Source organism: Pristis pectinata, chromosome 5 (assembly GCF_009764475.1).
Source record: "Pristis pectinata isolate sPriPec2 chromosome 5, sPriPec2.1.pri, whole genome shotgun sequence".
In the NCBI taxonomy this organism is placed as follows: Eukaryota; Metazoa; Chordata; class Chondrichthyes; order Rhinopristiformes; family Pristidae; genus Pristis; species Pristis pectinata.
The window spans coordinates 93393892-93409956 of record NC_067409.1 but is presented as its reverse complement, the minus strand read 5'-3'; positions in this window follow the sequence as shown (position 1 = coordinate 93409956).

Genomic DNA, 16065 nt, shown 5'->3' with positions numbered 1-16065 from the left:
CCGCCTGCTTCATCTGGATGGCCTGGGGGACAGATCCCCATCCGCCCTAATGAATGAGATGCTGGCATTGGCCGAGGGACACAAGCCATGCCTGATGTTCGAACAGGCCTTCCTCGAACAGCTCCCCGATGACATCCACTTGTTGTTAGCTGATGCCGACTTCAGCAACCCCCGTGAGGTGACCGCCCGGGCAGATGTCCTGTGGAGGGCCAAGCGCGAGAGCGGTTCGTCCGTCAGTCAAATCACCAGGCCGCGAGCCCAACGCCTGCCTCGCCCGGCCCCAGCAACCGAGCAGCCACGCCCCAGGAACGCAAACGACGACACAGGTGACCAGCTGTGCTTCTACCATCAGAGGTGGGGTGCGGAGGCCCGTCGATGCTGCCCACCCTGCAAGTTTCAGGGAAACGCCAGGGCCAGCCGCCGCTGATGGCTACGGCGGCTGGCCGCCGACAGAGCCTCCTCTTCGTTCAGGACAAGAAATATGGACAGCGTTTCCTCGTTGATACTGGAGCGGAGGTCAGTATTTTGCCCCCGACAGGCCGCGACACTCGTGACAGGCCACCAGGTCCTCTACTCAATGCCGCCAACGGTACAACGATACGGTCTTTCGGCACCCGTACGCTTCAATTACACTTTGGCGGCAGCCGTTTTACCTGGACCTTTACCCTTGCCACCGTCGCCCGACCACTCCTAGGCGCCGATTTCCTTCGGGCCCACAACCTGTTAGTCGACCTGCGAAGGAAGCGGTTAGTCCACTCTAGCACTCTCCGGACCTATCCCCTGGGAGAAATCAGCCCACCAGCCCCGCGCCTGGACTCCATTACCCTTTCTGGCGACGATTTCGCCAAGCTCCTAGCCGAATTCCCATCGATTTTGGCACCTTCGTTTACAAATTCTCGGCCCACAAATGGGGTACGACACCACATCATTACCACAGGGCCACCCCTTCATGCCCGAGCACGACGATTACCTCCAGACAAGCTCCGCCTGGCAAAGGAAGAGTTCCATCACATGGAGGAGCTGGGGATTGTTCGCAGGTCAGACAGCCCCTGGGCCTCCCCCCTGCACATGGTCCCCAAAGCCACCGGAGGGTGGAGGCCCTGTGGCGACTACCGCAGGCTGAATGACGCCACCACCCCGGACCGCTATCCCATCCCTCACATCCAGGACTTCGCAGCGAACTTACACGGGGCCCGCATCTTTTCCAAAGTGGACCTCGTTAGGGGATACCACCAAATCCCGGTCCATCCGGATGACGTCCCCAAAACTGCGATTATCACCCCATTCGGCCTGTTCGAATTCCTTCGGATGCCGTTCGGCCTTAAGAACGCCGCGCAGACCTTCCAGCGGCTGATGGACGCAGTAGGCCGAGACCTGGACTTCGTGTTCATTTACTTGGACGACATACTGATCGCCAGCCGTAACCGCCAGGAACACCTTTCCCACCTCCGCCAGCTGTATTCCCGCCTCCGCGATTTCGGCCTCACGATTAACCCGTCCAAGTGCCAATTCGGACTTGACTCTATCGATTTCCTCGGCCACAAAATCACCAGCGACGGGGCATCACCCCTACCCGCCAAGGTGGATGCTATCCGCCGTTTTGCCCGCCCCGACACAGTCACAGGCCTACAGGAATTCCTTGGGATGGTCAACTTTTACCATCGTTTCATCCCTGCAGCAGCCCGTATCATGCGCCCTCTGTTCTCGCTGCTGGCTGGTAAGGGCAAGGACATCACTTGGACTGACGAGGCTGCGGCTGCTTTCGTTAAGGCCAAAGACGCCCTGGCAGATGCCACGATGCTGGTACACCCTAGGACTGACGTCCCGACTGCCCTCACGGTAGATGCGTCCAACACCGCAGTGGGTGGGGTACTGGAACAGCTGCTCGAAGGCCGCTGGCAACCCTTGGCATTTTTCAGCAAACACCTTAGACCGCCCGAACTGAAGTACAGCGCTTTTGATCGGGAACTTCTAGCGCTGTATCTGGCGGTCCGGCATTTCCGATACTTTCTAGAAGGCAGGCCTTTCACCGCTTTCACCGATCATAAGCCTCTGTCCTTTGCCTTCTCCAAAGTCTCCGATCCCTGGTCAGCTCGTCAGCAGAGACATTTATCCTACATTTCCGAGTTCACAACTGACATCCAACATGTCTCCGGAAAGGATAATGTCGTTGCTGATGCACTTTCCAGACCAACCATCCACAACCTATCCTTGGGTGTCGACTACATGGCCCTGGCTGACGCACAGCAAGCCGACGACGAACTGCCCAGCTACAGAACCGCAGTCTCGGGTCTGCAGCTCCGAGATTTCTTGGTTGGTCCAGGTCAGCGGACCCTACTTTGCGACGTTGCGACTGGTCAGCCCCGCCCTATTGTCCCTGCAGCCTGGCGGAGACGCGTTTTTGACTCGGTACATGGGTTGGCGCACCCGTCCATCAGATCTACTGTCCGACTGGTCGCCAGCAAGTTTGTCTGGCATGGCCTGCGCAAACAGGTCAGTGAGTGGGCCAGGACTTGTCTGCACTGCCAGACGTCAAAAATCCAGCGACACACCAAGGTCCCACCACAGCAGTTCGAGCCTACCCGTAGGAGGTTCGACCACATACACGTCGACCTCGTTTCAAGAGGAGCCCGGTACCTCCTTACCATCGTGGACCGGTTCACGAGGTGGCCTGAGGCAACCCCCCTGACTGACATCTCAACTGATTCCTGCGCCCGAGCGCTGCTCGCAACTTGGGTCTCACGTTTTGGCGTTCCGGCCCACATCACTTCAGACAGAGGCACCCAATTCACTTCCAGTTTCTGGGCTGCATTAGCGAACCTGCTAGGGACGCAGCTGCACACCACCACGGCCTACCATCCTCAATCAAACGGGTTGGTGGAACGTTTTCACCGCCATCTAAAATCAGCCTTGATGGCCCGCCTGAAGGGTCCTAACTGGGTTGACGAGCTGCCTTGGGTCCTGCTCGGCATACGCACTGCCCCCAAAGAAGACCTCCGCACTTCGTCAGCTGAGCTTGTATACGGGGCGCCACTAGTTGTCCCCGGGGATTTCATACCTGCCCTTCAGGACCAAGGGGAACAACCCCCAGCAGTTCTACAAAGACTGCGCGAGAGGCTCGGCGCCTTGGCCCCGATTCCCACCTCATGGCACGGTCAAGCCCCATCCTGCCAGCCCAAGGAACTACGGGACTGTAAGTTTGTTTTCGTTCGCAGGGGCACACCTCGGGCGCCATTGCAACGACCATATGAGGGACAGTTCCGAGTCATACGGAATAACGGATCCACTTTTATTTTGGACATTGGAGGCAGGGAACCGGTTTTCACGGCGGACCGCCTCAAACCGGCCCATTTAGATCTGCAACAGCCTGTCGAGGTTGCCACGCCACGACGCAGAGGCCGCCCCCCTAAGCGGCAGCTGGCACAGCCCACGGACCTTGGGGACTGTCTCGCCGGTTCTGGGGGGGGTTGTGTGGCGACTCACCGTCTAGTCGGGCGAACCGGCTCGGCAGTCGGGTCGCGCGGCGTCGGAGCGACGAGGCCCAAGATGGCGGCGGGCCTCGTCTTTCCGAGCGACGGGGAGAACCCGCGCGCGGGAAAGTCCTGATGACGTAGGACTTACGTCATTGCCGGTTTTTTTGGGCGGGAGTTTTTCTCCCTTAAAGGGCCCGCACAAGGCGGGAAAATAAACCAGTTCTGTTTGGCAATCCTCCGAGTAGAGTCTTGTTTTATTCCGCGGTAGCAACCGCTACACCTCCTTATTTTCATAAACTTGTCCTCATGCAAGTCAGGATTTGCTGGTATAGTGGAATATTATGAGAGCCCTCAGGTTGTTCTCAGGCTCAACTTTCATCATTTTATACCACCTCCAGCATAACTAAAGACATTGCAAGCTCTCTCTGAACTCTTGGTAAATTGGTAAATTGGTTTATTATTCTCACATGTACCAAGTTACAGTGAAAATCTTTGATTTGCATGCCATCCATACAATTCATTTCATCATATCAGTGCATTAAGGTAGTACAAGGGAAAACAGTAACAGAATACAGAATAAAGTGTTAAAGTTACAGAGAAAGTTCAGTGCAAGCAGACAATAAGGTGCAAGGCCATAACGAGGTAGATTGTGAGGTTAAGAGTCCATCTTATCGTACTGGGGACCATTCAATAGTCTTATAACAGCAAGATAGAAATCTTCAGTTTACACCTGCGATGTCTTGCTTGGAAGATTCAGCATTGCGTCACAACCATTGATGCAATGTCATCATTGGAATTTTATAGTCAATGGGCAAGAAATTCTAAAGTGCATAGAAACATGTTTTAAATTATTGTCCAATTTCTTTCAGGGTCATGGGGATATAATATTCTCACATATAAAATGGTGCAAAGCATCATATAATGAAATCTTGTGAAGTGCATCGTTTAAGCCCATTTGTCCTTGATAACCAAGAATAGTTTAAGGACAACAAGAAATCTCCCACTTTTGCTAAGACTCTTAAAGAATTGCTTTTCAATGGGAGAGATGTGACCTTTCATTGAGAGTGCAGAACAGGCAAGGAGCAGGCAATCTACTTGTCTAACAGTTGAGTGAAATTTGTGGAACTGGTGAGTAAAATCATTCAGAAAGGAGAAGCTATACTGTGTTGATCTGAGTAAAAGGAAAACTACACATGGCCCATTCTTTTTTCATCACAACCTTTCTGCCAGATGATTTAAATTGCTTAAGTGGTGAGGACGTGACATGCCTTAAGCAAGCTCCCAGCACTGGGAAGGAATTATGATACAGGAAGAGGGATCTTATGTTCCATTTGCTACTGGGTCAGAGTATTATTGAAGCAGATGCCCATACAGGAAAGTTAACTTACACGTGTGTGTTTGTTTTTTTTATACTCTATTTCATTTATTTTTTGAGATGTGGGTGTCACTAGCAAGGCTAGCATTTATGCCCATCCCTAACTGTTTTTTCAGAAGCCTGTGGTGAACTATTTGAACTGCTGCAGTCCTTCTGGTGAAAGTGCTCCTACACTGCTTTTGGGTAGAGTTTCCACATTTAAACCCAGGAACAAAGAAGGAACAGTGATCAATTTTTAGGTCTGGTGTGCAACCTGGAAGAACACATACAGATGTTCCCATTTGCCTGTTTCCCTTGTCTTCCTTGGTGTTAGAGATTATGAGGTGCAGTTAGAGTAACCCAGGTAAGTAAATGCAGTACATTTTGTTAATGGTACACGCTGCAGCTACAGTGTGCCAATGGTGGAGAGACTGCATGTTTAGCATGGTGGATAGTTCACCAATCAAGCAGGCTTCTTCAGTCTTTCCTGCAGTATATATCATTGTCTGTAATATAACAGCAGTGTATACATATAATCTTGACTGCCGAAAGAAATAATTAAAGACAGGAATATGTGGAAACTATCTTTATTTCTTGGTTTGTTTTTAATAATGTTTTTGTTTTAGGTTCAAAGTGGTTTATAAGTGCATGTTGTTGCTGTTCAGAGAAAATTTGTGGGTATTTCCAGAATAAGTATGTTAAGGAGAAAACTTTGAAAATTATTTTGTGCATGCATTGGCTAAGTTGCAAATTCAATGCTTATGTATTTCTGAGAATGATGAAAAACGTGATATGTGACTCATTTGATTAATATGATGGTGGGTAATTTTCCTTTTGCTACTTGTAAGTTATTTTGTTGATTTAAGCTGGCTTGCATTGTTTTCAGCAGTGCAGTTTGATTTCCTTTTCATAGCGATATTGCACCCAAACCAGCAGTATCAGGATAGGCATAATACATTTTGTAAATGTAAAGGGCTTGTGTCAGACCTAAATTTACAAGAATATGCACTTCTTGTTGTGGCATGTTGATGGTTTTTTTCTGTATCTCTCACACCTACCTTTCTTTGGATGTAAAAACCCTCTGTGCCACTTATGGGGATTTTTACCTCTTTCATGTTAACTGCATCATCATGCTGGGATTACTGACCTTCACAATTTGACAAATACCAATTCCATCTTCACAACAACAACCAGGTATGGTCAATAAATGTTGAAATAGCGAGTGACACCCACAAATGTCGGGCTATTGATGTAATTGAACAGCATCTATAATATTTTATTTAAAACCAAGAGAATTGTTCCAAACAATTGCTTTGCACTTATTGCTTAATTGTTTTTCTTCTTTTGATAATTAATTACTAAAATATCACAATTATATTCTGTATTCTCCAATGAAGAAATATTTGTATATGCCAGTTTGGCCATCAACTTTATTACTCATGAAAGAGACATTTTTCTGTATTGTGAAGTAGCTTTAAAGTATTTGCTTTTAAATTAACCGAGACAATAGATGCCCTCTACTGCATGTCTTGTCATGGGATCATGGTTATCATGCTTGCTCTGAATATGACTTCAACAGTCACAGACTCATCAAGAAACAAAATTTCTAATTACTAAAGAAAAATGCATCACCGGGCTATTAAACATGCATCAAGTTTATTAGTTCAGATCTCAGTTTCTTATTGCCTGGCTCCAGATCCCACTGAGGAAAAAGTGAAGAACACTTAGTAAGATGAATGCTCAATTTCTTGGCAGCTGATCAGGACTAAATGTATTATGTTGATTTTTCGTATAACCATCTGAATAGTCTCTTAATAATAGAAAAGAAACTTTCGCTTTTGATATCAGCCAAGCATTTCAAAAGTCTAAGCAACATGAGAAATGTTTTGCAAGGAAAAATAGAATTACGATAGAAACATGCTTTATTCCTTTAGATATTTCAATAATTTTACACCAAATATTTGTACAAGAAAACTAATTTCCACCCATAATATTTTAACTAAAATATTTCACAATATTTGAATAATACATTGTGCTTCTATTCAGAACAAACATTTATTATTTAAGCTCCTCTTCCTTCAATTTTGAGCCCTACAACTTTTGAGACTTTTTAAGTGATCCAGCAAATTAATATTTTTACTTTAGTACTGGTTTTGGTTTACTATTGTCATTTGTACCGAGGTACAGTGAAAAACTTGTCTTGCATACCGTTCGTACAGATCAATTCATTACACAGTGCATTGAGGTAGTACTTTGTGAAGATACTTACAATTTCAGAACTCTGTTATCAGATAAATGATTTTGATTCATTTTTGGCAAAGCAGAGCTGTAATCTGTTCCAGTTTATTCAATACTATAATACTTTGTGGTGCCGTATAATGTTATGATTCCCCAGCACTGGAACCACAGAAACAGTATTTGAACATTTTGATTTATAACTGGGGAGTTGGAGGAAGAGGAAGAAATTGAAATAATGAGGACAAAATAGGAGGAAGAGGAAGTTGAATTGCTGGAGAGTTGGGATGAGGGTGCGTGATGAATCAGGATGTTGGAAAGTTAGAGAAGGAGGAGGAATCAGGGAGTGGAGGAAGAGGATATTGGGCTGCTGGAGAGATAGTGAGTCAAAGGTTTTTGAATACAAGGGATTCAGGGGAAGTACTTGGGTCAGGAGTTCACCATCTCCACCCAACTTTGTGTAATAAATTTTAGAACTTCTGATTTTCAGGCCAATTACGTGTCCCACATGGAACAGGTATTTATACATGCTCTAGACTTAAAACTATGAACCATGATTAAAAAATTTACAGATATAAAAGAATGATAGGATACAGAGAAATGGAAAGGAGCAGAGGGATTTTGAAGGTTATGTCCACTAATCATTGTAGACAGGATCGTTAAGAAATCAGACATGATTCTTGCTTTTAATGACCAAAACACAGAGTTCACAAGCAGGGAGGTCATACAAGAACAGTGTAAAACATTAATTATACACAGCAGGAGTACTGTGTACAATTTGGATCACCACATCACAGGAAAATTGTGGTAGCTTTGGAAAGGGAGCAAAGAAGATTAATGAGAATGTAGCTAGAGCTGGAGAAATTGTAGTTATGAAGAGTGAATCACTAGGCCTGGGTTGTTTTCTTTGTACCAAAACAGACTGTGAGGAGATTTAATTGAACTGGGATGCCTAGACAGGGTGAACAAGAAGGATCTATTTTCCTCAATATGGAGGTCACTAACTAACGAATGTAAATTTAAGGTAACTGGTAGAAGGGTTAAGAGGGGAGAGATGAAAACTTCTGAGGCCGAGGTTCTAGAACTCACTACTTGAAAGGGTAATTGTGTTGGGAAATCTCTGGTCCCTACTGGAAACGAACAGAGTACCAATTAAAAACAGAGGCAGGGACTTGAAAAGTCAAATATACAACAAGGATTTGCAGAGGAAACTGTGACCTAATTGAGAAGAACTCATTGATTACTTTTATTATTTTAAGTCAAGGAAAATGGTGTCTTGTGCTAACAATATGCCCCTTACTTTTCAACATTAAAGGTAGATAAATTGCACAGAAAAAAAGAAATAAGCTGCTGGAGGAACTCAGCGGGTCAGGCAGAATCCATAGAGACAAATGGACAGTCAACGTTTAGGGTCGAAACCCTTCATCTGGACTAAGAGGGAGAGCAGTCAGAGAGAGTCTCACAGAACTTCTGTCGAAGAGAGGAGGAAAACTTCATCAAAGTGGGCATAGCTCCAAGAGACTTTGCAGTGGGGTAGTAAAATGGAGAAACAAGAAACTGTAGATGCTGGAATCTGGAGCAAAAAACAAACTGCAAAAGGAACTCAACAGGTCAGGCAGCATTTGTGGAGGGAAATGTCAAGACCATTCATCTGGATCCAGATAAACTATACTGACTGAACTAGGTGACTCCAAAGATGATTCTTCCTTTATACCTTGGGGTGGATGAAAACATTTTTATAATTCTTATGCTTTGTTTTATCATGTGTTTCATCACCCTGTTGTCAACATGTTTGGAAAGGTCCACATGATGGTATTGTGCAAAGGATTTAAATATTTAGGTTAGACCACAAGAAGTTGCAATGGTGAACTTTGAGGTATGAGTTCTATATTATCAGACACCAGATCCTATGGGAACTCCCCTACTGGTAAGGTAATCAAGTGGCTTACTGCAATAGCTAATACCATTGCTTCCAAAAGAAAATTTTTCAGCAAAGTCCTTCAAAGAAGGAAATCCTCCATTCTTGCTTGATCTGGGATGAAGTGATTCCAAATTCTCCAGTGTGATTAAGACCTCACTGTCTCCTGAAATGACCCAGTGAGCCACTCAGCTCAGGGGCAAATAGGGATGAGCAGTAAGGGTGGCTTTACCATCAACATTCACATCATGCCTTAGGCAAGTCCCAAACACGTAGCACAAAGTTTTGAAAAGATATTACAATTTCAGGGTAGCTGTGCCTCAATCAATGTGGGAAAATATTTATGTTTCTGCCCAGAGAAGTTTTTGGACAATCAAAGTCTTTCTTTTTTAATTGGTTGGTTGTTGATGATCTAAGCAGTTAAATTACTAGATTAATAATCCAAAGTCCTGGAATATAGATCCACTGCCAACATAGCAACTGGAGAATTTAAATTCAGTTAATTAACACAACAGCTGTAACTAAAAAAAACAGTGAATTGTCATACAGATCCATCACTAGTGGATTCACTTATGACCTCCAGGGAAGGAAATATGCCATTTCTTGCTAGTTTGACTTAGACATGCTGTTTTCCATAGAGAACAGGAAATTGACTGGTGGATGACTAAAAAATATCAGGAACAAGTTGGAGATTAAATGTCAGCATATCCAACCTTTTGCTTCACCACTAGACTCAAAAGTGAGCTGAGGGGAAAAGCACAACTATCCTGAATTGAGGAAATATATCACCACACCTTCATCGTTGCTGGGTCAAAATCCTGGGGCTCCCTCCTCCACAGAACCTTCACCTAGAAAGACTGCAGCAGTTCAAGACGGCAGCTCACCACCATTTTCTCAAGGACGGTTGAGGATGGCAAATATATGCTGACTTTAGCAGTGATGCCAAGATCCTTAAAAAAACCTTTCTAACATTAATCCACCCAAGAAAGCTCACAGACATCATGTTTAGATGAAGCAAATGAAGACACATTGTTCCCATTGGTGAAAGGCTGAGAACCAGAGGACACAAAAGAGTGAAGAGTGATGAAGAAGTATTTTTTTCACATAGTTATGATCTACAATTCCCGTCCTGAGAGAGTTAAGGAACTGGATGCAACTGCCACTTTTGAAAAGGAATTGGGTAAATAATTGAGGAGGAATACATTTTGGGGTTGGAGGAAAGAAGCAGGTTACTGGGACTGACTGGATTGCTCTTGCAGAGAGCAGATATGGGCTCAAAGGCTCAATTGCAATAATTCCAGCATAAAATCATGGAGATTTAACATATCCAGGAGCCCATTTGGCCCATGTTCTGTGTTTCTAAAATTCTTCTGTTTGGTTCTTCCCTCCATACCCACAGGGAGTTAAAGCAAATAACATTGCACTGAGGATAAGTTTTCCAACATTAAGGAAAATATTCAGATCTACTCAAATACATTGTTCAACATTCTAACCAGCAACAAGACAGAATGAGTCACATTGGAGACTATGTGCTGCTTCATCAGCAGTCAATCAATTGAGAGTTGGATCCAGATTCATAAATTCCCAAATCTCCAATCTTTATCCTAAAGCTACAGATGGGAAAGATTGAGGGAAACGAACGTCAGCAGACAAAAAGGGACAGCTGCAGAAACAAATCATAATATGCCAAAACTGCAAAGGATCATGTCATTGCATGAAAATATAGGGGTAACAAGAAAGGACTTTATAGCACCCTTCTTGATCATAGAAGGCCCCACAGAACTTTATAACCAATGAACAACTTTTGAGGTGTAGTAATTTTTACAATGTAAGAACACAGTAGCCAAGTTGCACACAGTAATATTCTGTGAATAGCTATGTGGTAAATGACCGGGTAAACTTTTACTTAGTATTATTAGTTGAGAACTAATATTGGGGATGACCCTCTCCAGATTTTCTACAAGCAGCCAAAGTGGGATCTTTCACGCCCTTCTGAAGGGGCAATCAGTGTTTGGTTTAGTGCCTCATCAGAATGAGAGCAAATCTAACTGTGCTGTTTACTTTCTGCACTGTACTCCTCTTAGTATAAAACTTGGGACAGGGCAGCATTCCTGAGGTACTGCCCTTTCAACAGTACAGTACTCCCTCAGTGTTGCCCATTCAATTATACAGCACTCCCTTAGTTCTGTTCCTGTGACAAGGGAGTCCTATCATAGTATTGTCCCTTCAGCACTAAAACATTCCCTCAATACCTGAGACTGACAATGCAGCATTCCATCCCCTACAGTGGCAGGGGAGAGTCAGAGTAGAGTTTCTCAGATCCTTTTTATTTCTCTGACCTGACCCAAAGTGATTCCATTCTAGTCCTTCTGTTCGCTGTTGGGAAGCACTGAGGACCATAATACTAAGTTGTTACATATTTGAGTGTGGCAGACTCAATGGCCCAGGAGGCCTTCCTCTTTCAATCACTTTGACAGGCTCTTAAAAATCCTCCAGCCACTGTAGCTGACTAAGTATTAAAGTTGAAAAGCACTTCAATATTATTTGCTTTTTCCTTACAGTTTCTGAAATAGTTGGGGGTTGGATTGCAATTACTCACCAAGGCTGCTCAAACAGCACCTCCCAAATCTGTGACTTCTACCCCACTGTAATAAGACTATTGAACGCTTCCCTAGTACGATAAGATGGAGTCTTGACCTCACAATCTACCTCGTTATGACCTTGCACCTCATTATCTACCTGCACTGCACTTCCTCTGTCGCTGTGACACTTCACTCTGCATTCTGTATTGTTTTAACTTGTGCTACCTCAATACACTGTGTAATGAATTGATCTGTATGAATGGTATGCAAGACAGGTTTTTCACTGTACCTCGGTACAAGTGACAATAATAAACCAATTCCAATTCTAATTCCAATTCTACACCAAAAAACACAAGGGCGGAGATGCAGGGAACACCACCACCTTCAGGTTCCCCTTCAAGTCACACCCCAGCTGACCTAGAAATTTATCATCATTTCTCCTGGCTAAATCCTGCAACTCTCCGCCTATCAATACCAAGGAAAAGCCCTCACCAGAAGGACTGCAGTAGTTCAGGGGCAGTGAGGAATGGTCAATAAATCCTGGCCTTATCAGTGACGTTCACATCCCATAAATAAACTTTAAAAATTAAAGAAATCACATTTGTGTATTAAAAAAAAGAGTTAATGTTTATCCTTGTAACCACCGGACTTTATTTCCTGTCCCTGCCCCTGGATGAATTCCATTGTCTGCTTGTAGTGCATAAAAGATACTATGGAGGAACTCAGCCAGGAATTATCTGATGCGCCTGAGTCTCCACTATATACCATATAGAGATTGAAAATTCTGCTCAAAAAATGCAACCTCTTTCAATTTTATTCATAGTACATTTTACTTTGGTTCCTTCTTTTATCTTGAAAACGCAGATTGATAGAATGTATTGCATATATCTATTAAGCAATCCAGAACTTCTAATTATCCTTTTAAAGATGATTCACACTTAGGGTTAAAACTCATGACCAGTTCAAGAAACATAAGTCATATTAACCATACCAAGTTTCTCTTGATGATTCAACAAGTTTACAGTTTGAAGATGACCCACGCTAGTCTCAAATGTTCCTAACTGCTGAGTTAGCTAGTTTCAGCAAAGACAGAGGACAGAACATTACAAATGCTTTTGTGAGCACCATCTACCCTCTTATCCCTCTGTATTGTTTACATGCAGGATTGAGTTCACAAAGACTTTGTAGACAAGTTCAGACAGAAATCTAATTTGTTTTCTCTCCATTTGATGTAGGAGTGAACAGAAGGTAAAATTGTCCATTCTAAGGAAGGATAGAAGGGAAGAGATAAAGAAGCAAATTTGTATTTATATAGCACCTTTCACAACCTTAGTACCTCAAAGCCACTGAAGTATATTGATGTGTAGGACTTATTAGAATCTAGAAAATATAAAGTAGCATCATGGATCGAGGAAAGTATGAAATTTGAGGACTAAATTTCTGGTCACGATGCTACAGGAAGCATGTAATGGGACTGGAGAGGATACAGAGGAAATTTACAAAGATGTTGCCAGGGCTGGAGAGTTCAGGTTATGTGGAGAGTCTGTATAGGCTGGGGTTGTTTACTTTAGAACAAAAGAGACCAAGGCTAGACTTGATTGAGGTATCTAAGATTATGAGAGGCCAAGACACGGTAAAGAATAAGGATCTATTTCCATTGGCACAGAGGTTGGAGACTAAAGATATAGATTTAATTTAACTGGTAAAAGGGGGAAATAAGGAAAATGTTATTTAACTTACCAAGTGGTGGGGGTCTGTAACTCACTGCCTGAGATAGTGGTGGAGGCTGAAATTCTCACCACACTTAAATGAGCACATGGATGAGCATGGGATGACCCACAATCTGTGAGGCTTTTTGGTATTGGTATTGGTTTATTATTGTCACTTGTACCAAGATACAGTGAAAAGCTTGTCTTAAAAACCGATCGTACAGGTCAATTCATTACACAGTGAAGTTACATTGAGTTAGTACAAAGTGCGTTGATGTAGTACAGGTAAAAACAGTAACAGTACAGAGTAAAGTGTCACAGCTACAGAGAAAGTGCAGTGCAATAAGGTGCAAGGTCGCAACAAGTGACATGAGGTCATAGTCCATCTCATTGTATAAGGGAACTGTTTAATAGTCTTATCACAGTGGGGTAGAAGCTGTTCTTAAGTCTAGCCGTACGTGCCTCAGGCACCTGTATCTTCTACCCGATGGAAGAGGAGAGAAGAGAGAACATCCCGGGTGGGTGGGGTCTTTGATTATGCTGGCTGCTACACCAAGACAACGAGAGGTAAAGACAGAGTCCAAGGAGGGGAGGCTGATGTCCATGATGCGCTGGGCTGTGTCCACAACTCTCTGCAGTTTCTTGCGGTCCTGGGCAGAGCAGTTGCCATACCAAGTTGTGATACATCCAGATAGGATGCTTTCTATGGTGCATCGGTAAAAGTTGGTGAGAGTCAAAGGGGACAAACCAAGAGCTTTGGACCAAGAGCTGGGAAGAGAGATTAGCCTAAACTCTATGGGTCCAATGGGCCAAATGACTTCCTTCTGCAGCCTATGTTTCTATATTTTTATGATTCCATGACTGAGTGTTCCCACAAAAGTCAAGTAGGTGACTGGCATGCAAGCCCATAAATTATGACCAGGTGTCATTCAAATCCATTTACCATAAACAGCTTACACATTAAACAACACTGCTGGGAAACCTTAGATCACCAAGTATTAAAAACCCTCTCGACAAGAAAGAATCATTCACATGGGAATCACATTATATAAAAATATCTACACCTACAGAAGAAGAGTGAGGGGAAAATTGGTAGAGAAACTATTGAGTGTTATGAAGTAAGTCAGTTCAAAAAATTACGATTAGAATAATCAGGACCACATAGATCCATATAAACAAGGAATAGATTTTCATATCCTTCACCTAGTATTGTGTCAGGATAAACAAGTAAAACTCATGAGTCATGCAACTTGGGGCATTTAATGTAAATCAGGTGTAGAGATCATCTTTATATTTCACAGCCTGTCTGACTTTCAATCCTATAATTGCCTCTAGGTTCTTATCACAGCAAGTCAGAATTGATGCAGGCTAATTCTGTAGGGGAGAGTCATGGATCATGAAACTGTATTATTCTCAAAAAATAATTAGAGGAATGGTGCTTCTTTTTCCATTCCCAGATGCACCAGCAAATCAAGGTTTGACTAGAGTGTTCCTGGGATCTTCTGATAGGCAAGGCAGAATCTTTGTTGAAAGCTAATTCAGGTTGTGTTCTGGAACTCCATCTCTGTACCGTCTTCTTTACCCTCTCATAAAGGAGCCACAAAAATGTTTGAACATATTTTTAAACTCAGTGAAGATTCAGTTACCATGGGCCATGTAGAATTAAAACTGGCTCCTTGGTCTCACCAAAAATCCAAACATCCCCAGAATTCTCAGCATTAGGACCACAAAAGCAAAGTACTGCAGATCTTGGAAATGGGAAATACTAAAAATGCTGGATAAAAACAGTGGGTCAGGCAGCCTCTGTAGAGAGAGAAAAACATAGCTGATAGCCTCTCATTTCAAAGGGCTTATGAAATTCCCAGTGAAAGGCTATTAACCTGAATTATTCACTGTTTTTCTGTCTACAGATGCAATTTGACCTACCGAGTGTTTCCAACATTTGACATTTTTTACTGGCTGTTTTACATCTAAAGTATATCACAAAGTGCCATTTCATCAGCCTGACTCAAAGCAATCAAATTGTTTAAAGCCAGCAATGAAAAAAATGCTGAAGTTCAGTCTAAATTCTCAGATTGAGTCTAGAAATTCAAAAGCAGGCATCATTCTGATTCACGTTCCAATAGTGTTACCACAAGGAATATAATACAACTCACTCAATTAGTCACATCAGAGACTGATGCAATCTATAAGGACTTTGTTTTACTTACAGAAAAGAGTCAATTAACTGCTTGTGGGAAAGCCCACTATGACTTGGAAATTCTTGGTGACATCACAGTGACTGGCTTGTACTCGTCATATCTTTCAGTTCTGTGAATGTGCAGTTGTCTGCAGTTTTCTACACAGCTGAGCTGCTGTCTGGCTGTAGTGCTAGTCTGAGTAATATAATGTTGGAGATGTGAGATAAAACATTAGAGATGAAATGCTCCAAAGATGTTACTGCAGTCAGTGATCCCAGCATTTCCAGCCAGTGAGAAGTGAAGTAAGAAAACTAGGGACTAAGATTGACTGGAAAACAAAAGTCACAGAGACTGTTCTAGCTTCATGTGGACTGTTAAAGGATATTAGTGGCCTTTGTTTCAAGTAGCTGTTTACAGCACTAAATGACCTTCAAAATCCAAAATATTCCATATGCTAGAAACGTGAAATAAAACAGAAAATCAACCAGCATCTCTGGAGAGAGGACAGAGTTAAATTTTCAGGTTGATGACCTTTCATCAGAAACATATACAATATACTGTTTTTGAAGAGTTGGAAACAAGTGGTGAGTGAAACTGATAGAAATGATCTGAGA